Genomic DNA, 22,046 nt, shown 5'->3' with positions numbered 1-22,046 from the left:
AACCTTGGTGTAGTCTAGTGCTTCAGCGGGGTCCAAGCTCCTATATGCTTCTTGCACAGGGCTGGTCAAGTATGGGTCTATTTGGGTGGTCAATGGTATGGTGGCCATCCATTCAAAGGTGACCAGGAAAGTTTGGGGTCATCTCCAGGGCCCATTTTCATAAGCCAGATGGGCATCTCCGGGAGGAGAGCATTTACTACAGACCCAGGAACTGTGATGTTGGATGCCCCCTGGAGCTGTAATAGCATTGCCACCTGCTGGATCAGGTGTTCTCGTTGTGCCTGGTTCTGGGCCGCCAGCTCGCAAATTAGCGGTTGTTGCTGGGCAGCAATCTGTTGCAATATCTGCCCTTGCTGTTGCGGGTTCTCCAAAATTCATTTAATCAGCTTTTCTGTATCTGTGACCTCTTTAGGATCATTCAATCAGTGGTCCAGTGGTCCTTTTGTTGCCCAAGGTCCAGTGTGCTTCAACAGCAGTCCTGGGAACTACAAGTTGTGGACTTGAAACTGCAGCATGTTGGGAGAAATTCCTGGTTCCTGCCAGGATGTACCCTCTCCCCCCTCAGCAGGAGGTCTCAGCACTGACTGAGCTGGGATCACATAGCCGGCAAGCAGAGAGGATGCTGCTGGACTGTAATCCTGTTCTATGTTCTTTACAGGTAGGACCAAAAAGGGCTTAAAGAGCACCCTGAGAGGAGTTTAAATGAGACAAAAGGAGAACATGGGCTTATTTGTTTTAGGGGTTTAGCTATTGTGAGAGTTAGAACATGTTTGTAAGTGGGGCTGTGTTGTACAATGTACCCTCTGCTCTCTCAGCAGGAGGTCTCAGCACTGACTGAGCTGGGAGCACGAAGCAGGCAAGCAGAGAGGAGGCTGCTGGACTGTAATCCTGTTCTTTGTTCTTTACAGAATAAACCTTGTTCCTGGTAATTTGTCTGAGTGGGTCTAGTCTGCGGTGAACACACACTGACACACAATGCAGAGCACATAGAGGAGCCTCAGGCTCAGTTTCCCAAAGTAGTGTAAAAAGTCACAAGGCAGGCTTCCCCTATCTTGAACAACCTCTACAACCTCATAGTGGGCCAGTGAACAGGAGGGGGAGTTACACTTTTCACAGGACTCAGGTGTTGCCCATATTCTCCACCATGTATCGGAGGTGGTGGGCTTGGGTCCAGTCCCAGCAGCATCACCTGGTGGCAGTTCTCTGGGTTATGTCTTTAGTCTTTCATGTAGGAGGGATCCGCCTGAGATGTAATGTAGCTTCTGTGCATCGTGGGTTATCTCCACAGCTAGGGGAGACAGGCACTGGAGAACCGAGGCCTAATCTCACCTACCTGCTCCCAGTGCACTCCCCTTCATTTAGACCTATGGGTCAAGATGCAAGGAGGAGGAGAAAGGTGTGACAGCTCGACTACCCCACTACTCTCTCTTTCCCAGAGTGTCAGGCCTTCCCTAAGTGAAACAGACGGGGGGAGGGGGCGAGGGGAGGAATGACCTTCTTCTCCCAGATGGAAGTGGAATACTGGAATTTATCTGACCCTGAAAAAATCAAGTCAAAGCAGAATTGAAAACATTTCTAGAAAGAAATCAGCAAAGGGAAATAGAGCTGGAACTACCAACTGGGGCATTTAGGCACACGTTGAATAGATTCCATGATGGTGACAAACTACTTCTTTCACAATCAATAGATAGGAATGCTTTTAGCTACCAGACTTATGGATGGTAAACTCAGGGGTAACAGAATTAATTTGTTCCCCTGACTACAAAGTGAATTTCCAGCACAACTGCTGTCACTTCCAACAATGAGTTTGAAAAATGGGCCTAACATGCATAGCTTAGTATGTTCTACATCACAGGTAGTGAATTATCTTTTGTTAAGGCACAAATTTCTTGGTCAAGGTATAATCAAGGTCCAGACTCCAGAGAAAATAATTTAAAAAACCCAATAATAATGAGTAAAAAAAAAAAAAAAAAAGATTGTGGGGTCCATTCAAAAGCATATGGTAGTCCAGATTTGGCCCACAGTCTGCCTATTGATTACCCCGTTCTACATAATATGCATTTACTTTATGTGAGCCCATAAAAAACACTTACATTTACTTCAAGTTGTCTCTCCATCTGAACCATAGCTATTTGATGTTCTCTGCCTTTAGCGGCTTGATCTTTGATATCTTCATCAGTTACTCCACATCGATCAGGTGAATCTTCATCAGCTGCCATTCGATAAATAACATGTTGAAATGTAGAGGAAGATTTAACAGGTTCAATTTCATAGTTTAAATCGTAAATCATCAAATGGCCCCTGAGAATTGCAAAATTGAAGTGTGATTTAGAGACTTGAGAAAACTAAAAAACTCTGCAAACATATTAGAACTGGTCAGGAATTTTCCATCTGAATTATTTTTGATGTATAATGCAGATTTTGCAGAACTTTTACTGAAATTTCCTCCTTTGCCTCCTGACAGGAATGTGCTATTGAAGGAAAAACATTTCCAATTTACAATTGACTAGAAATGTTCTTGGTAACACAGCCACCTTTGAGAGGCACAATTAAGAGCCCGAAGAGCCCCGAATGGCCATCAAGCCACAGATCAGTCATCACCGCACTACCTGTTTTAAAAGCCACAGATCCATCATCACTGCACTATATATATATATATATATATATATATATAATTAAGATTACAGACTTGTGATTCTAGCCCTATGCAGTAACAGCAAATGACACTTAACTGATTAGCATGAAATCTGCATTAGGAAAAGATAAAGGGGCACTAACCAGTTATTCTGTTATGTTCAATCTACCTTTCCGTTTCAGAAGAAGAAAATTCATAATGTTTGCAGTCTAGCATACTGAGGAGTCTACATTACCAGAGTCCAGAGCAGGTGCTGAGAACTGCAACAGATTCTGGGACATCCTCTACATATCCAGAGTAGTAGCAATCATCCTGCAATGTCCCAAAAAAACGTTTTTCTTTTCTATCATTAATATTAGTCAAACAGAATAACAGATACTAGTTACACAAAATTAAATATACACAGTGCAAAGTCTAATTTTTTTTGCATCTGATCTCAAAATGGGGTTCTAATATGAAAAAGGAGTGTACGAATGACACCTTTTCACTCAGCAGATCTGTTCTCCTGTGTACTCAGATATGCTGACTTTGGTGTTAAAACCAAGTTTTGCTGCTTTTCACTCATGTTAACAGTGCAGAGACAATGCAGCAGAGATTGAGTGAGCTTCAAAGAGAGGTTCTCAAATATTACACCTTTCACACAATGAATTCCTAATACCTTACTATTCATGCTTCTACTACCTTACCATCAATAATTAGTTAAAGACATATTAACAGAAAAATAAGCCTACTGGAAATGACATGAATTTTTCTAATACAATTGTGTCCAAGGAAGGAAGAGGGCTGAAGCATACTCAACATAACTCTGAAACTACACAACCTTGAATCACCTGCTTTTTCAAAAAGCGACAAAGAGTCCTGTGGCACCTTATAGACTAATAGACGTATTGGAGCATAAGCTTTCGTGAGTAAATACCCACTTTATCAGATGCATGTAGTGGGAATTTCCAGAGGCAGGTATAAATATGCAGGCAAGAATCAGTCTAGAGATAACGAGGTTAGTTCAATCAGGGAGGATGAGGCCCTCTTCTAGCAGTTGAGGTGTGAACACCAAGGGAGGAGAAACTGCTTTTGTACTTGGCTAGCCATTCACAGTCTTTGTTTAATCCTGAGCTGATGGTGTCAAATTTGCAAATGAACTGAAGTTCAGCAGTTTCTCTTTGAAGTCTGGTCCTGAAGTTTTTTTGCTGCAGGATGGCTACCTTTAAATCTGCTATTGTGTGTCCAGGGAGATTGAAGTGTTCTCCTATAGGTTTTTGTATACTGCCATTCCTAATATCTGACTTGTGTCCATTTATCATTTTACGTAGGGACTGTCCAGTTTGGCCAATGTACATAGCAGAGGGGCATTGCTGGCACATGATGGCGTATATAACATTGGTGGATGTGCAGGTGAATGAATCGGTGATGTTGTGGCTGATCTGGTTAGGTCCTGTGATGATGTCGCTGGTGTAGATATGTGGGCAGAGTTGGCATCAAGGTTTGTTGCATGGATTGGTTCCTGAGTTAGAGTTACTATGGTGCAGTGTGTTGTTGCTGGTGAGAATATGCTTAAGGTTGGTGGGTTGTCTGTGATCGAGGACTGGCCTGCCTCCCAAGGCCTGTGAAAGCGAGGGATCATTGTCCAGGATGGGTTGTAGATTATTGATGATGCGTTGGAGAGGTTTTAGCTGAGTACTGTAGGTGATGGCCAGTGGAGTTCTGTTGGTTTCTTTCTTGGGCTTGTTTTGTAGCAGGAGGCTTCTGGGTACATGTCTGGCTCTGTTGATTTCCTTATTTCCTTGTGTGGGTATCGTAGTTTTGAGAATGGTTGGTGAAGATCTTGTAGGTGTTGGTCTCTGTCTGAGGGGTTGGAGCAAATGCGGTTGTACCTCAGCGCTTGGCTGTAGACGATGGATCATGTGGTGTGTCCGGGATGGAAGCTGGAGGCATGAAGGTAGGCGTAGCGGTTGGTGGGTTTTCGGTATAGGGTGATGTTAACGTGACCATCACTTATTTGTACCGTGGTGTCTAGGAAGTGGACCTCCCGTGTAGATTGGTCCAGGCTGAGGCTGATGGTGGGGTGGAAGCTGTTGAAATCGTGGTGGAATTCTTCCAGAGTCTCCTTCCAATGGGTCCAGATGATGAAGATGTCATCAATGTAGCGTAGGTAGAGAAGGGGCGTGAGTGTACGAGAGCTGAGGAAGCGTTGTTCCAGGTTGTTCTGCTTCAAGCGTTGTTCTGCTTTTTCAAGAGGTTCAGGAAAGATTACAGGTTTATATGAAAATCTGACACCATCTGAAACAAGCTTCTGATATATTAGGAGTGTTAGCAAGAAACTGAAGTGAAAATGCAGTCTTACTTGTGTATTTTCTTCCTAGAAGCCTCTATATCCAGACATGGGGCTCTTCCCGTTCTGCCTACCAACTGGAGGCAGACCAATTCCAGAACAATATTATTTTTCCACTTTGGAAGACAACTACAGTAAAGTTAAGAACCATTTGATTCGAGTCATTTCCAACAGAGCCTTAATAAGAGATTTGGGAATACTTCTTTGGGAAAATAAACCAATCTTCCCCTTCAAATTACTTTTAAAAATGAGTGGATCCTCAAAGGGAGAGTCAAACTGTCAGACGTGGGGGATGCTAGAAAGGATACTCACAAGCAGGACTGAAGTTTACTATTAATTTTTTATTTATTCTACAGGAGGGCCTAAATACCTAGAGCAGATCAAGGACCCATTGTGCAGACACTGTTGTAATAAGTGGACAAAACAGACCTACTCCAGTATGTAAAGCACAGGAGAGCACAGATCATACAAAACAGTAAGTATTACATGCACTGTACCTGTATCAGTTTACTTACCAGACCAGGGCATTGTTTGGGATCATATCAGAGTCCCCTGGGTTGCCCAGAGTTCTTGTGGTCACCTGGGCTCAGAAAAGCAGGTGTAGCAGTGCAAGACTCACCCCTGCAGCACCTCCTGCTGGTCTCTCAGGGAATTAGCTTCCAGCCTTCGGAGAACCCTCTGTCAGCCGATGTCTCACTATCGCTGGGCCCCCGTGTCCCTCCCAGACCCCGGTGCCCCTTTCCACTGGGGTGCTGCCCCCTGGCAGTAACCCCACAGTCTCTGGGTCTCCTCCTTCCAGGGCAACCCCCACCGCCTATCCCCACCTCACCTCAGTATATGGCTACTGCCCAGTCCCCATCTAGCCCTCATTCACTGGGGCAGACTGCAGTATATAAGCCACTCATCACAGGCAAGGTGGATTTGGACCTGCTGCCTCTACCTACCCTTGGACTGCCCCTGCAACCTCAGTACCTATTCAGGCTTATACTAGGCCAGCAGCCTGGGGGGTTTCCAGGCCAGAGCTCCTCTTGCCTTCCCCCAGCCCTGCTCCACCTTAGGTACCCAGGTACACTCCTCAGCAGCCAGGCCCTTCTCCCTCTAAAGGCAGAGAGAGAGTCTGTCTGCTCCTGGCTTCCCTGGCTTTTATAGAGCCAGCTGGGTCTGTTTAGGGCATGGCCCCAGCTGCGGCTGCTTCCCAATCAGCCCAGTTTCCCCCCCCACCCCTGCCCTCTCCAGGGCTGTTTTAAGCCCATCCAGGCAGGAGAAGGTGACTACCCAGCTACAGTAGGCAAGGCCCCACTGTACCATAGGACTCCAACACATTGCCTAGCTTTAAAAAAGGAAACAAGGAGAATCTGGGTAACTATAGACCAGTCAGCTTCACCTCAGTCCCTGGAAAAATCATGGAGCAGGTCCCCTAGGAATCTATTTTGAAGCACTTGGAGGAGAGGAAGGTGATCAGGAACAGTTAACATGGATTCACCAAGGGCAACTCATGCCTGACCAACCTGATTGCCTTCAGTGATAAGATAACTGGTTCTGTGGATATTGGGAAAGTGGTGGACGTGATATACCTTGACTTTAGGAAAGCTTTTGATATGGTCTCCCACAGTATTCTTGCCAGCAAGTTAAAGAAGAATGGATTGGATGAATGGACTATAAGGTGGATAGAAAGCTGGCTAGATTGTTGGGCTCAACAGGTACTTATCAACGGCTCAATGTCTAGTTGGCAGCCAGTATCAAGTGGAGTGCCCCAAGGGTTGGTCCTGGGACCGGTTTTGTTCAACATCTTCATTAATGATCTTGATGATGCGATGGATTGCACCCTCAGCAAGTTCGCAGATGACACTAAACTGAGGGGAAGATGTAGATATGCTGGAGGGTAGGGATAGAGTCCAGAATGACCTAGACAAATTGGAGGATTGGGCCAAAAGAAATCTGATGATGTTCAACAAGGACAAGTGCAGAGTCCTGCACTTAGGATGGAAGAATCCCATGCATTGCTACAGACTGGGGACAGACTGGCTAAGCAGCAGTTCTGCAGAAAAGGACCTGGGGATTACAGTGGACGAGAAGCTGGATATGAATCAGCAGTGTGCCCTTGTTGCCAAGAAGGCCAACAATATATTGGGCTGCATTAGTACAAGCATTGCCAGCACATCGAGGGAAGTGATTATTCCCCTCTATCCAGCACTGGTGAGACCACATCTGGACTATTGTGTCCAGTTTTGGGGCCCCCATTACAGAAAGGATGTGGACATATTGCAGAGAGTCCAGTGGAGGGCAACAAAAATGATCAGGGGGCTGGGGCACATGACTTACGAAGACAGGCTGAGGGAACTGGGCTTATTTAGTCTGCAGAAGAGAAGAGTGAGGGGGGATTTGATAGCAGCCTTCAACTATCTGAAGGGGAGTTCCAAAGAGGAGGGAGCTAGGCTGTTCTCAGTGGTGGAGGATGACAGAACAAGGAGCAATGGTCTTAAGTTGCAGTGGGGGAGGTCTAGATTGGATAGTAGGATACACTATTTCACTAGGAGGGTGGTGAAGCACTGGAATGGGTTACCTAGGGAGGTGGTGGAATCTCCATCCTTAGAGGTTTTTAAGGTCTGGCTTGACAAAGCCCTTCCTGGGATGATTTAGTTGGGGTTGGTCCTGCTTTGAGCAGGGGGTTGGACTAAATAACTTCCTGAGGTCTCTTCCAACCCTAATCTTCTATGATTCTATGATTGTGTTTTTTCCTCTCACTGATCACAAAGCTTCCTGCTTGTGTGGCTCTCCTTGTTTCTATGTGGCTCGCTAATTTAAACCTCCTTGGATTCCTTTAGTCTGTCCTTTGGGTATCTTTCCACTGCTCTTTCCCCTTCCTTCAGGAGAGTCAGCTAAACTGATTTGCAAAGAATGCAGCTCACCCATTGTTCAGGTGGGTTGATCCTGAATAGAGGCGTAGGGTCCTAAGCACCATCCCATTGTATTTCTGCCTGGTGTGTACCTGTGTGTACCTGCTACAGACCTGTCAGCAATGATGGATCCACATGCATATAGGCACTCATAATACAGCAGGTTTTCATAGTACAACTTCCCAACGTGAACCAGAATTTGTAAATTGTACAGACGTATTCCCAATCCATCACATTTCTCCCTTATTGACAGGAATCTCCCTTATTGACCAGTACTCCAGGGATATTTTGGCACCCCAGCTTCAGACAGTGCATCTTCTGTTACTACTTATTAATTCAAACTTAATACATGCATTCAGTCATTAAACAATTCCAATGATCGTACCAAAATACAATTTCATGAAAACATCATAGGTAGGTTCCTACCTACATCATATAAATCTCCTCCATCATTATCCCAGAGAAGGGGAAACTAACTGCAGAGTTAGCGGTCCCCCCCATTATGCTCGTCACCCTGGTATTTCTGATAGGTTGAGGTGGTCCCAAGAGCCTTGGGTCTCCTTCTGAGAGAGGAGTGGTCGCTGTCCTTGGACAAGGTAGAATTCCCTTCTTCACCCTGCTTGGGGAGAGGTGAGGTGTGTTTCTTCCTCCATCTCCCTCAAGTTTAATTACATCATGACCAAATAACCTGAAGGCATAGATTAAAGAGAATTTTTCTACCTCCTTTCCATCTACACTCTTCCAGTGGTTGTTTCACACCCCTCTGGAGCTTTTCCCACCCTCTGGTGATATTGTAATTTTGGCAACACTCTTTACTACTCTCTGTTTCACTCAGTCTAGGGGAACTCTGACACATGGCACCTTTTGTCTGTGCCTGAATTTCCCTTTTCCTGAGAAGTTTTGAATCATAACACCTGTCAGCTGTGCCATAATCTTCCCTGCTCCCAGCGGAGGTCTGGCCCAGACCATCTCCTAGCTGTACCAGTATCTTGCTGCTCTCAGCTGAAATCTGGGCCACAGACACACTCAGCATTGACTTAGTTTCCCAGGTGAGGGTAGACAGAGATCTTTCCCCTGAGCCTCTGATTCTGGCCTTGATGGTTTGCACCTGAAACTTCAGAGATTAATCCTATTACATCATTATGCAGATTAACACATCAAATGAAATAACCTCCCATATTTCCACAAGCAGAATCCCAGAACATCCTTTGGTGTCCATATTGACTCAGGCTAGAGGCAGAGCGATGGGATTCATTCTATCCCCACCTGATTGCCTTTTAGCTGCTGTTAAGGGATGTTATATGTCCTTGTTCTTTGGTCCCATGGGCATGACTTGACTCTCTTCTCCTCTTTGAGCCAGCTGTGTTTGATCTGGTCAACAAGCTTCTGTTGATCCAGTTCTATCAGCTCTCTCTGATACCTGGATACCAGCTCCAACAATCTCACCTCCAAGTACAGTCTTTTCCACTCCAGGCTCCACAGTTCTGGACCTCTTGCCCTTTCTGCTATGTCTGCTGAATCATCAGTGAAACAGTCTGTGGCATCATCTCTTCGGTCAACTGCCTGCCCCAAAGAGGAAAAAGGGAGCCCTTCTGGACTATGGTCTGGAGTCAGTGCCCCATCCTGACTCAAGGCATGAGCACCGCATGGTCACCTACTCAGATTTCTTCTGATCAGCAGCAATGCACACATGCTCAGAAGCTGCTCTTTCATGAGGTGTTCATAATTCATGCTTGCTAATTAACTTATACATGAGACAAATTAACAGACCTACTCCCGGCTTTCAGTGTAAAGAGCAAAAGTGTCTTAAAAAAACTTCACAGATTAACATGTAGATCTCATCTGTGCTACCATTCTGTCATAGAGCCTAGCAAGCACCCCCTCTTGGACACCTATTAGGACTGTTCTGCGGGGAATCCAGAGCAGCAGAGGCTTAAATGTTCTAATCACTTGTAACAAATGTTAATGGGGAAAGATACAATAGGGAAGCAAAAAGGCTGAATTAATCCAAACAAAAAAGCCTAGTGATGTCACTGAAGGACTGTGCTGAAATAATGTCTGGTAAACAAAAGTAGCATGGGGCAAGAAATCAGTAGTCCTAAACTGGTGTGTTGCAAATTAGGTCTAATTAGTGACCAAAATGAGAGCATGGGCCATTCTAGGTATCACTGCCTTTTGGGATCCTTAAAAACAAAGAAACATTGGGGGAGAAATCATGATTTCAGAGATGTATCTGCTGGCTGGAAGACAGGAGGACTGGGAGGAACAAGCTTCATCATCATGGCTGCCACCCACACAGTCTCCTGGGGCCCCAGGATCCACCATAACACTGTTGGACATTCACCATTCTCCTCATGAGAGCCTGACCAGACTGGATGACAGACAAAGAAAGACACCAATATCACCACCTCCACCGAATCTGGCTAATTCTGACCACCATCTGGACTGTAAGTCTGTCATGCCCCTTCCCCCAATATTCATCCTTTTCCTTCCCCACCTCATTTCTTCTCTTTCCAAACTCTCTCCTTTTGCCTTTTGTTCAATAACAGTTTGGCTTAGCTGGCCATGACTGTCTTTTGTAACACAGCTGTAAGCCTGTGACCAGAAAGGTAATGAAAAACAATGCCCTAAACCTCCTGCTAGGTATAGGAGTGTCTTATAAGAATATGTGCTGTGCCTGTGTTTCTCCAGCAATGAGGTTACAAGTAAGAGTCAGCACCAGAGACAGAAGCTGCATTTCTACCATTGTTTTCTCTCCTCCTTTGTGTGTGTTTCTCATTTTTTGTCCTAAAGGAAGCAGGATTAGGCTTTAAACAACAGCAGCTCCATCCCATCTCAACTGTTTCTCTTTCCCACAACAAAAAAGGACATATATCAGTATCTTTAATATCACCTAACAAACTGTCAGATGGGGGCGAGGATCTTCTAAAAACTCTCTATAACTAAAGGGAAAAGAAATAAGGGATATTTTTAACACAAAAACCTTAATTAATACTTTACATTTCAAATGCTTCAACTCTTTTTTGCTTCTTTTTCTATATCTTTAATAAAAGGTGGACAAAATTTTTAATGGTGTGTTTGCTATGGCACTAAGCAGCCCAAGATCTCTGTATTGTATTCTGTATGCCCGCTTGAACACTGTACAGTGATGGAGTCACAGTAACACTTTTGACTCTCTGTGCATATTTATTCCATCAAAATTAACAGAGCAACACTATGAAAACATATAGGCCTGGTCTATACTAAAAAAATAGGTCAACGTAGATGTGCTGCTCAGGGCTGTAAAAAATCCACACCACTGAGCGGCATGTAAGCCAACCTAACCCCCAGTGTAGACAGCAGTAGGTCGATGGAAGAATTCTTTTGTTAACCTAGCTGTCACCTCTTGGGGAGGTGGATTACCTCTGCAGATGGGAGAATCCCTCAGGTCAGTGTAGCTAGTGACTACATTGAAGCCCTGCAGCAACACAGGTACAGCACTGCAGTTGTGCCACTGTAGTGTTTGAAGTGTAGACAAGCCCATAGTAAGAGAAAGTCCCTGCTCTGAAGAGCTTACATTCTACATAGACAAGACAGACAAATCAGTGGGACAAGATGTAAAGTGACTTTCCCAGTGCCACACAACTGGTCAGAGATAAAGTTGGGAATTAAACCCAGGCCTCAGTTCCAGTCTAGTGAATTGCATTGCCTCCTTTGCTGCACCTGCTTCATGTTTGACAGTATTTTGCGGGGGGGAGGGATAGCTCAGTGGTTTGAGCATTGGCCTACTAAACCCAGGGTTGTGAGATCAATCCTTGAGGGGGGCCATTTAGGGAACTGGGTTAAAAATCTGTCTGGGGATTGGTCCTGCTTTGAACAGGGGGTTGGACTAGATGACCTCTTGAGGTCCCATCCAACCCTGATATTCTATTTATACTGGGATGGAAAAAGCGTATCTCAAGATGGAGGAAGAATCAGCTTAACTACATACGCACTGGAAAGGAAATTAAGGGGTTATTGGGGTACCATGTTCCATAATGCCCATCTACCAACAATGCATGTGCAAGGGAGAGCTAAGAATGTCAATCATATCTTTCTAGCTCATCTGGCTACTGTGATCTCTCTTCTGATTCGCTCCTGAATGGTGAAATTAAGATGATGACTAGCAACAATTTTGACCTCCTCCACTTCTCACTCCCTTCAGTTGATGTTAAAGGGCAACAAAGCTTACACAAAAGAAGGAATAAATACCAATAAACTAAAGAGAATGAGACTTTCAAACTGCTAGAAGTGGGTTTTTTTTTAAATCTCTGTTCGATTTCCTTCCTTCAGGCACAATCCTCCTCCTAGTGAAGTCAATGGGAGTTCAGACATTTCCTTCAGTGGGAAAAGAACTGGGCCCTTCCCATCATCATACTCTCCCAATCTACTTCCTTCTACAGGTCAGCAAGACTATTGGCCCTCCAGTAACTATTCATTTGCCTCTACGTTCCTTGTATACTTGGCAGAATATAACCACCGCTCTCTAGCAATTTGATTTTAAAGCAAAAATATTTTGCAGCTATTCAGAGAAGATGAGCCCTGCTCACTTTTAACAAGGGAAGGAGGAAATGAGAAAAAAGAGTAGGAATGGCCAACTATTTTTTAAAACATTTTTTAAAATCTTTGCAACTTTCAGCAGTTTGACAGCCTATTTTCTTCATGTTGTCCCCTCTTTCAGTTAGAATTTGGCTAATGAATTAAAAAAAAATAGTATTTTACCTCAGGGTGATTAGCCATGAAATGTGTAAGCAAAGAAGGCCATGAAAGAACTGGCAGAAGACAGTGACAGAGAATATTGAATGCTCTGGCATCACCTGGTAAGAAGTACCACAACTAGCAAGTGGCCTTCAATCAGTGGAGGAACTCAACTGCCGGATGTGTCAGCTGTTCAGAAGGAACTAAGATCTAAGGAGAAGTGATTAATCAGGGGTTTATTAACCATACCTAAGGTTAAATTCATCAGCTTTCAGCCCAGGATATGCTTGTCTCACTACACAGAAAAGTCCCTCAAATTAAAAGTCAGTTGAAGATCCAGGAATTTATCAAAACTGACAACCTTCATCCATCCAGTCTTTAGAGCATGGCAATTTAATTTTACTCACTATTGTACTCTCTAAGATACATGTCTCATGCTTACCTGTATATATGGATAATCTGTTATCAAGTCTCCCTTCTCATTGTAAGTAAAAACTGGAAAATTTGGGGCTATGAACATTCTGAAAATAAAAGATTTTTAAAAATTAGAAATTCAAAAGCAGAGGATCCTGCTGAAGCAATACAGATAATGCAAGATGGCGCTTGATATAAATATATGGTAGGCAGTCGTTAGGTAAAATTGGTTATAATTAACTCTGCTGTTGTTAGGCAAATTAATGTTGTTTTTATAAGAATGAAAGGGGTTATTTTTCTGTCAGCTAAAACCGCAAAATAGTTCAAGCTAGTTAAAACTGCATTGAGAGGAAACCTGCAACTGTTGCATGAGGATGTGTCTGAGACAAGGAAAACACCAGCTGACACAAACATGTGCAACTGGCACTTTGGCATAGAATACAAAAAGGGGGATTTGAGCATCAAGCTTCAGCTCAGCAGGCCTATTGGACAGCAAAGACCACCTGGATGATGTGGTGAGTCCTCCTTGTAGCTCTACTATATGTAACAGGCCATTGCTTATAGTCTTAGGGAAGCATTATCATAGTGACGTTCAGTACAGCATACAGGATGTACTTCCTTTGGTAAGAAGCTGATCAGCCTTTGGGAAATAAAGGTACTTTTGGTGAATTGTCTATTCATAGCTTATTCTTAAAACCAGATCCAAAAATTACAACAGTTGCTGCTTGCAGTCTTGATACATGTGAATTGTTGATTACATATGGACTAAGGCCCAGCTCCTCAAAGGTATTTAGGTTTCTAGCTCTCACTGAAGTCAGTGGGATTTCAGTGGCTAAATACCTTTATTTAGCCACCTAAATGGTTTTCTGTGAATCTACAGTCAAGACCCGATGCATTCTGCAGAAGTGAATTTGCTGCAGAATTTGCTTCTTGCCGCAAAGCTGTGCTCCAGAATCTATGCATTAATTACAAAAATAGTCCTAGTTCTCCTGGTTGTGAAGAAACACTCAATTCAAGTTTTCAAGTTTATCTGATGCAGAGATACCATTATGTCTATTTTAGACATGGGGAAACTAATGCCCAAGATGATGAAGTGACGTATCCAAGGTTGCCCAATAGACCAATGGTAGAGAGGAATAGAATCCAAATTCAGTGCCTTATCTACTAGGCATCACTCACACATTACCAAATTAAACCCATGAATACCTCATTCGACAGTTCTGTATTATTGTAGACATTTAAAAAATGGCAACATAGAGAGGTGTGTCAGGGTACTAATTTGTCCACAAATGCTGGATCTGAGAGAAATGTGGCACTGTAAGGAGCATGTTTATTTGAAGCCTTTCTAGTGCTGACAACATCTCCAGCACTAAAGGACCATCACATCTTCACTTGGCAGCTCCTGCCTTACAGCAGGCAAATTTGAAGCCCTTGGCACTGACAGATGCAAAAGACAAATCCAGCCTCTTCGGTTCCAATGTGGCGCCAAAGCTGGACACACGGTGATCCACCAATTTGGAGCTAGACAAATATACCAAAGGCTTCTGTTTCTCCCCTGCAAAGGTGTTGTGATAACTGGGCCTACAAATTTACCCCAATTATGAGGTCAACTGCAAAAAATGAGGAAAAGGTTATAAAGTATCACAATAACCAATAGCAATAAATGTTGATCAAAAAAGGAACACAGAAAGACTGAATTAGTCTAAACCAGTGGTTCTCAAACGTATTTGATCGTGCTCCCTCTTCTTTGTGTTTGTAGTAGTATACGCCACCTCCCCCCCACCACACAAGTATATATACCGATATATGCCATGGTGATGCTTCACTTGATTCTGTTTTGGCTTCTTTGTTTTTCACTTGAGTTTTTTTTTTTTCCTGTTACATGAATGATCCAACAATCCATTGTAATAAGAGCAAAAGCAAAACTGCAATTGTGATCCATGCTTGCAATTAAACATGTACACTGCATCGTAGGACACATATTAATGTACAGATGTCAGTTCCTTTGTATAATATTATGAAAGCCTAACAGAAATTTGGCAAAATGCACAGAGCCATTTGAGGACCTAATATGTCTGGAGGAATCAACTTTGCTAGTTATTCTTGCTGTGGGTAATATGTGCACAGTACTTCCTCCCTCTAAAGCTTTTCATGCTCCCTGACAATACATTCTATGCCCCCCAAAGGGGGCCTGCCCCCCAGTTTGAGAACCTCTGGTCTAAACAAGAAGGCCCACAGATATAACTCAAAGACTGTGTTAAGATTCCTTGGTAAACAAAAAAAGTGTGGAACCAGAAATTAATAAATCAAAATCGGTGTGTCAGAAATTAGGTCTAATTGGTGGACAAAATAATGAGGAGATGGGCTATTCCACCCATCCTTCTTTTTCAGGTTTATAAAAGAAGAGACTTTGGGTGGGGGAGGTATTGTGACAATGGCTGACTTAAAGTTGAGAAAAAGGGAAGGAGTGAAATTCACCATCATGGCTGCCACTCCTACTATCCCTTGAGACACCAGGCCTTCTTTCTTTTAATCCCAAGAGATGTCCTGACTAGAATGGGCCAGAGAGAGGGATCCAGATGACATTGCCACCTCCACTGGCTCTAACTAAATCCCAAACCCCATCTGGGTAGTGAGACTTTGTCTCTTCCCCCCCTCTCCCATGAGTAAGTGTCCTTTAACTTCCCCAAATTATTTTTTTTCTTATACATCCCCTTTTTCCTTCCTTTAATAAGAGTATGACTTAGCAGGCAAAAACTATATTCTGCAACACTGTTGCAAGCCTGTGATCACAAGGGCAGCTAAACACAATACAGACGCTCCCCGGGTTACACAAGACCCGACTTACACAAATTTGCACTTACAGAAAAAGTTCCATAAACCAGAAATAGGATTTTTGAATTGTGGAAATTTTTGCATAACGTACGGGTATACGTTTCCGACTTACACAAAATTCGAGTTACGCAAGGCTTTCCAGAACAGAACGATTGTGTAAATCGGGGGGCATCTGTACCCTTAAACAGCCCAATGCTGTTACAAGTTTGCTAGGTCTCGAGGTGGCTCCTCAGACCCTGTGCTATTTCTGAGTTTTTCCAGCAGAAAGTTTGCAAATGAGAGTCAACAATGGAGACAGAAACTTCATTTTTCATCTTTGCTGATTTTTTATTTCTCCTTTTGTGTTTGAGTCTTTTTTTTCTAGTAAATGGGATCAAACATCAATAGAAAAAGCAATAACAGCTCCAGCACATCTCAACTATCTTCTCTTTAAAAAAAAAAAAGCATTACCATTTACGAAATTGTCAAACACATTTTTTCACCGCCTTCTAAACACTCTTTACAGCTAAAAGGAATGAGATGCAGCCAGAGTTAAACATTATCAGGTATATTTAGGATATAAAAGTAAAAAAATAGGCCTTAGGATAAGTTAGCACAATTAACTTAATAATAAACCTGCTGAGCTTGTGTCTATGTTCATGATATGCTGATGTTTTCAAAATAATTACTGAGTTCGGATAATAATGTCTATGAAAGAACAGTAGATGCCACATGACCATTGGTAGCCAGGATGAAATATTAGAGACTTTCTTACGGTAAACACATATGGTGATAGGGTCACATACATGCTAATGAGTACAAGGGGTACTAATGAGTTACCCTATGAAAAACGGGGTACCGCAAAAGTAATGCTGTGTGGAAGTTCAAATAAGGAAAAATGTTGACTGACATTTTGGGTTTCTTTGCAAAGGGTGGTATGAGTAATAGAAATGCTAGACATTCCATATTGTTGTCTCTCTCCTTTACCAGACTGCAATGGGTAGATTGTTATTCGTTGGTCAATAAAAGTAACTACAGTGCATCTCATTTAAAAGAATCACTGATGTAAGAATCAAACCATACAGGGATCAAAACCACTGCAACAAAATCATTCCTATACTAACATATACTCAAACTAAGTGATAGACCAAGGGAAAGATGTGGCAGACCAAGGGACAGATAGGGTATGAATGTGTGGATGGTAAAGTAAGGTGACCCAATAACAGTGTTTAGCCCACTGGCTCATCTTCAGTCCATGAATTATGGGTAAACATCCTCCACATAAAAAGACAACATGTGGGGAAATGTAGTAGAAAGAAGGAGCCTGAAGCATGGGCCTGGTGCAAGGCCTGAGGCCTGAACCAAAGTCAGCAAAAGTTATGCTATGAGCACGAGTCAGGCCCTGTCAAAAGCAGATGCTTGCCTGCAAGCCAGTGTCTGGTACATGAACTCGGCACCAGTATTGCTAGCATTGGTAAAACACACTGAATATGTAAACACATTCCAGCAGGCCAGCACAAGAACACCCTAACCTGGCACACAATAAAATGGTTTGACAAAAGTGATGAATAGTCATATTTTGTCTGAAACATCAGGGGGAAAATACAAGGGGAGGTAACAAATACGTCTCATGAAACACGTAAAATGATACGTAAGCTGTTTATCCCAGATTGTTTGTCTCAGTCTATAAATGTTGGAATACCTCGCTTTAACCCTTCGTCCAACCTAGGGGGCAGTGGAAAGTCCCACCACTGACTGAGCTGCGTCCATTGTCATGGACATACATGTCTTAGTATCCTCATAGAGTCTGCCAGGTGCTATTACCGTACTTTGTCAACAATAAACTTGGCCGGGCGCCTTCACTACTAAACCAAGTCTTGTGGTCTTATTGGGCAGTTTGATTGGAGCCTGCTGTATGGGATATTGTCCAGAGTCAATGCAGCAAGCAAAAAGAACACACACACACAGTCAAACATCTGCAGCACTTAGCGTACCTCCTCTCGGACAGATCCCAGGCAAACTCCCTCTGTTAGCCTCCGCTGTTTGCCGCTCAGCCTGTTCGCTGCTGACTGCCTTTTTTATAACAGTCAGGCCCACTCAAAGCCCACCTGGAACAAAGCACTCCCAATTCACACTTTTCAAACAAACAATCAAGCACACGGTCAAACTGACAAACTGTCCCCGCAACAGACACTCAGATACTCACCAATACAGCCCCCCTAATGCAGCACTTAGCGTACCTCCTCTCGGAAAACTCCCTCTGTTAGCCTCCGCTGTTCGCCACTCCAATGTGATCTGACAATACTTGTAAGAATCAAGTACTTACAGGAATCAAATAATCCGGGACGGATGTGATTCTTATAAAAGGAGTGCACTGTATTACATAAAGAGCATTTTATGTAGTCTGTTGTGCACCATGGGTTCCCCCTTCTATTGATTACCGGGCTGAGCTCATAGATCAAAGTAGATGTAAACCCTCACCTTGGGGTTCAGGAATTTGTTAAAGTAACCCGTAATATAGACAGGGCTTCAGAGAGATATTAAGCCTTTCTTAATACTTTACATTTCAAATGCTTTATCTGTTTTTCCTTATTTGCTGTATCTTTATTTAAAATGTTAAATGGCTTTTTAATGGACTTTGTGCCATGGCACTAAGCAGGCTGAGGTTTCAGTATACCAAACACAAAACCTTGTTTAACACTGCACAGTGACTGGATCATGGTGACTTTTTGACTTTTGGGGCCCATACAGTCCATCAAAACTAATACAACAGGGGGTTTCAAAGCAGATGATGCCCTACACTTTCCTTGCACAGGAAAGGGAACTGATAAGAGGAGGAACCTGAAGAGCTATATCCTAAGGTCTGTAATTAGACAAGCTTGGAGTTGAGTGTATCTGTTCTTTTGTGCCCAGGGTGTAAATGCCCAGCAAAAAGAACAACACACCATAGAATGAACATCCCTGATGAGTATCAGGCAGCAAGTACATAGATCCAACTCTGGCAAGACAGAGGTGCATGAAATGATATGACATGTTCTTTAAACCCGGTCTCTCCTGTTGGATCTTTAGGGTCTCATCAGTAGCCCTGCGCGGATACAAAATTTATATCTGTGATGCTGATATCCATGGATATAAAGCAGATATCTGTGGAGCTGCAGGGCTCTAGTGACAACAAGCAAGACCATCAGGGCCATGGCCAGCGATTGGGCCAGGAACTGCAGCGGTGAAAGAAGCGTGTCGGGCTGCCATTTGCCAGAGCCAGCACCCAGCTCCTCCAGTGCTGCTGTGTCATCCCCAGTTTTGCCCAGTGGGGTGGTCACCAGGCTCACTGGCAGCTGTCCCTAGTCACATTAGTGTGTGAAGAGGCTCGCACGCTCCCAGACAGGAGTCCGATCCACGCAGTCATGTGCGATTCCTGTCAGGGACTGTGTGAGCAGTTTGCATGCACTAGCGTGACCAGGGACAACTGCCAGTGAGCCTGGTGCCCACCCCAGTGGGCAGGGCTGGGGGCGGCACATCCATGCTGATGAAACTGCCCAGTTTGGGAACTGGCTCCTGGGAGCAGTGGCCTGATATGCTGCTGCTTTCGCCGGTCACTTGTCATGGCCCTGCTGGTCTCACTCACTGTCGCTAGAGTCCTGCAGCTCCATGGATATCTTCTTTATATTTAGATTTCAACAGCTTCCGCCCCACCATCAACCTCAGCCTGGACCAATCTACACAGGAGGTCCACTTCCTAGACACCACAGTACAAATAAGCGATGGTCATGTTAACACCACCCTATACCGAAAACCCACCGACCGCTACACCTACCTTCATGCCTCCAGCTTCCACCCCGGACACACCACAGAATCCATCGTCTACAGTCAAGCGCTGAGGTACAACCGCATCTGCTCCAACCCCTCAGAACAGACCAACACCTACAAGATCTTCACCAACCATTCTCAAAACTACAATACCCACACAAGGAAATAAGGAAACAAATCAACAGAGCCAGACATGTACCCAGAAGCCTCCTGCTACAAGACAAGCCCAAGAAAGAAACCAACAGAACTCCACTGGCCATCACCTACAGTCCTCAGCTTAAACCTCTCCAACGCATCATCAGTGATCTACAACCCATCCTGGACAATGATCCCTCGCTTTCACAGGCCTTGGGAGGCAGGCCAGTCCTCGCCCACAGACAACCCGCCAACCTTAAGCATATTCTCACCAGCAACCACACACCGCACCATAATACTCTAACTCAGGAACCAATCCATGCAACAAACCTCGATGCCAACTCTGCCCACATATCTACACCAGCAACACCATCACAGAACCTAACCAGATCAGTTACAACATCACCGGTTCATTCACCTGCATGTCCACCAATGTTATATATGCCATCATGTGCCAGCAATGCCCCTCTGCTATGTACATTGGCCAAACTGGACAATCACTATGTAAGAGGATAAATAGGCACAAGTCAGATATCAGGAATGGCAATATACAAAAACCTGTAGGAGAACACTTCAACCTCCCTGGCCACACAATAGCAGATGTAAAGGTAGCCATCTTACAGCAAAAAAACTTCAGGACCCGACTCCAAAGAGAAACTGCTGAGCTTCAAAGACTGTGAATGGCTATCCAATTACAGAAACAGTTTCTCCTCCCTTGGTGTTCAGACCTCAACTTCTAGCAGAGGACCTCACCCTCCCTGATTGAACTAACCTCATTATCTCCATACTGATTCTTGCCTGCATATTTATACCTGCCTCTGGAAATTTCCATTACATGCATCTGACGAAGTGGGCATTCACCCACGAAAGCTTATGCTCCAATACATCTGTTAGTCTTAAAGGTGCCACAGGACCCTCTGTTGCTTTTTACAGATCCAGACTAACAAGGCTACCCCTCTGATTCTTTATATCTGCGGATAGCTGCATCCGCGGATGTAAATTTTGTATCTGTGCAGGGCTCTACTCATCAGAAATGAGCCAGGAACTGAAGTCTCAGTTGGTCTAGGAATTTAAACTGAGAAACAGTGCAAGAGCTATCTAAAAGCATCTACATTTTCTAAAACTGTAGTAACTTGAATCAGCCGACAGGAGATTTCAGATACAAATTAATAGAATGTGGATCTCCAATACCTGCAGTTACATGCCAAAAAGAAGCCAATGCAATATGGGACTGTATGACATTTACTAATGTTAGTTCTGAATGGTAGCTCTGGGAGGTAGTTATTGTGTGGTCTCCACGGACACCTCTTTTCAAGAAGATTGCCAAAGGTCAGCAGCACAGGGAGGCACAAATCTCATTGGTGCTGATACGCAGAGCCCATCTCCAAGAAGAGACTACTGTTCTGAGTTCTCATTTAGTTAACATATATTGTCTAGTGTATCTCAAACCTTTCTGAAATATCCTTCCATGGCATAAGGTTACATGGGTATAGAGTTTCATGTGAATTGGTTTGCTCTTGGCAAAGTTAGAAAGCATGTAAAAATCAACTTTATAATTAAAAGTAGCTTTAATTTTAAAGTATGGAGATGCTTGTCCCTTCCTAATTATTACTGGTCTAACTAATGGCCCTTATAAAACCAGTTTTCCTTGCATCCCGTCTTCTACTTTTTTACCATTTCTGTTATTTCTCCATATCTAGATTGACAGCTTCTGGGGCAGGAGCTTTTGTCTTCATACTTGATTGTAAAGCCCCATGTACACCTATTTCTCTAAAAAAAGAGCAGATGAAAAGTTTGGAAAAAAACAGTCACTTACTTCTTCTGTAGTAGGTGAACTATATGGAGATTTCCTTCTACTTTAATTAGATAAGACACCTTCTCCTAGAACATTCAAATAAAAAAGTAGAATTCAATAGTATTCTAAAACTCTGACTAATCAATCCCTATAATGTATTCCATTTTATAAAAATTGTATTCATACATTTCCTCAGATTGTGTTCAGAGAAGATTTTCTTCTCCTTTCATGTAAGGCCTCGCTACAGCAATGAAGTTTACTAAATATTTCCCAAAGTTGCCAATACTGGTCCAGCTAGATCACCATTAGCAGTATAGAGTCCTGTGGCACCTTTAAGACTAACAGATGTATTGGAGCATAAGCTTTCGTGGGTGAATGCCCACTTCGTCGGATGCAGGCATTCAAGTGGGCATTCACCCACGAAAGCTTATGCTCCAATACATCTGTTAGTCTTAAAGGTGCCACAGGACTCTCTGTTGCTTTTTACAGATCCAGACTAACACG

Source organism: Emys orbicularis, chromosome 1 (assembly GCF_028017835.1).
Source record: "Emys orbicularis isolate rEmyOrb1 chromosome 1, rEmyOrb1.hap1, whole genome shotgun sequence".
Lineage (NCBI taxonomy): Eukaryota > Metazoa > Chordata > Testudines > Emydidae > Emys > Emys orbicularis.
The sequence above is the reverse complement of the archived record's forward strand: the minus strand, read 5'-3'. Positions refer to the sequence as shown.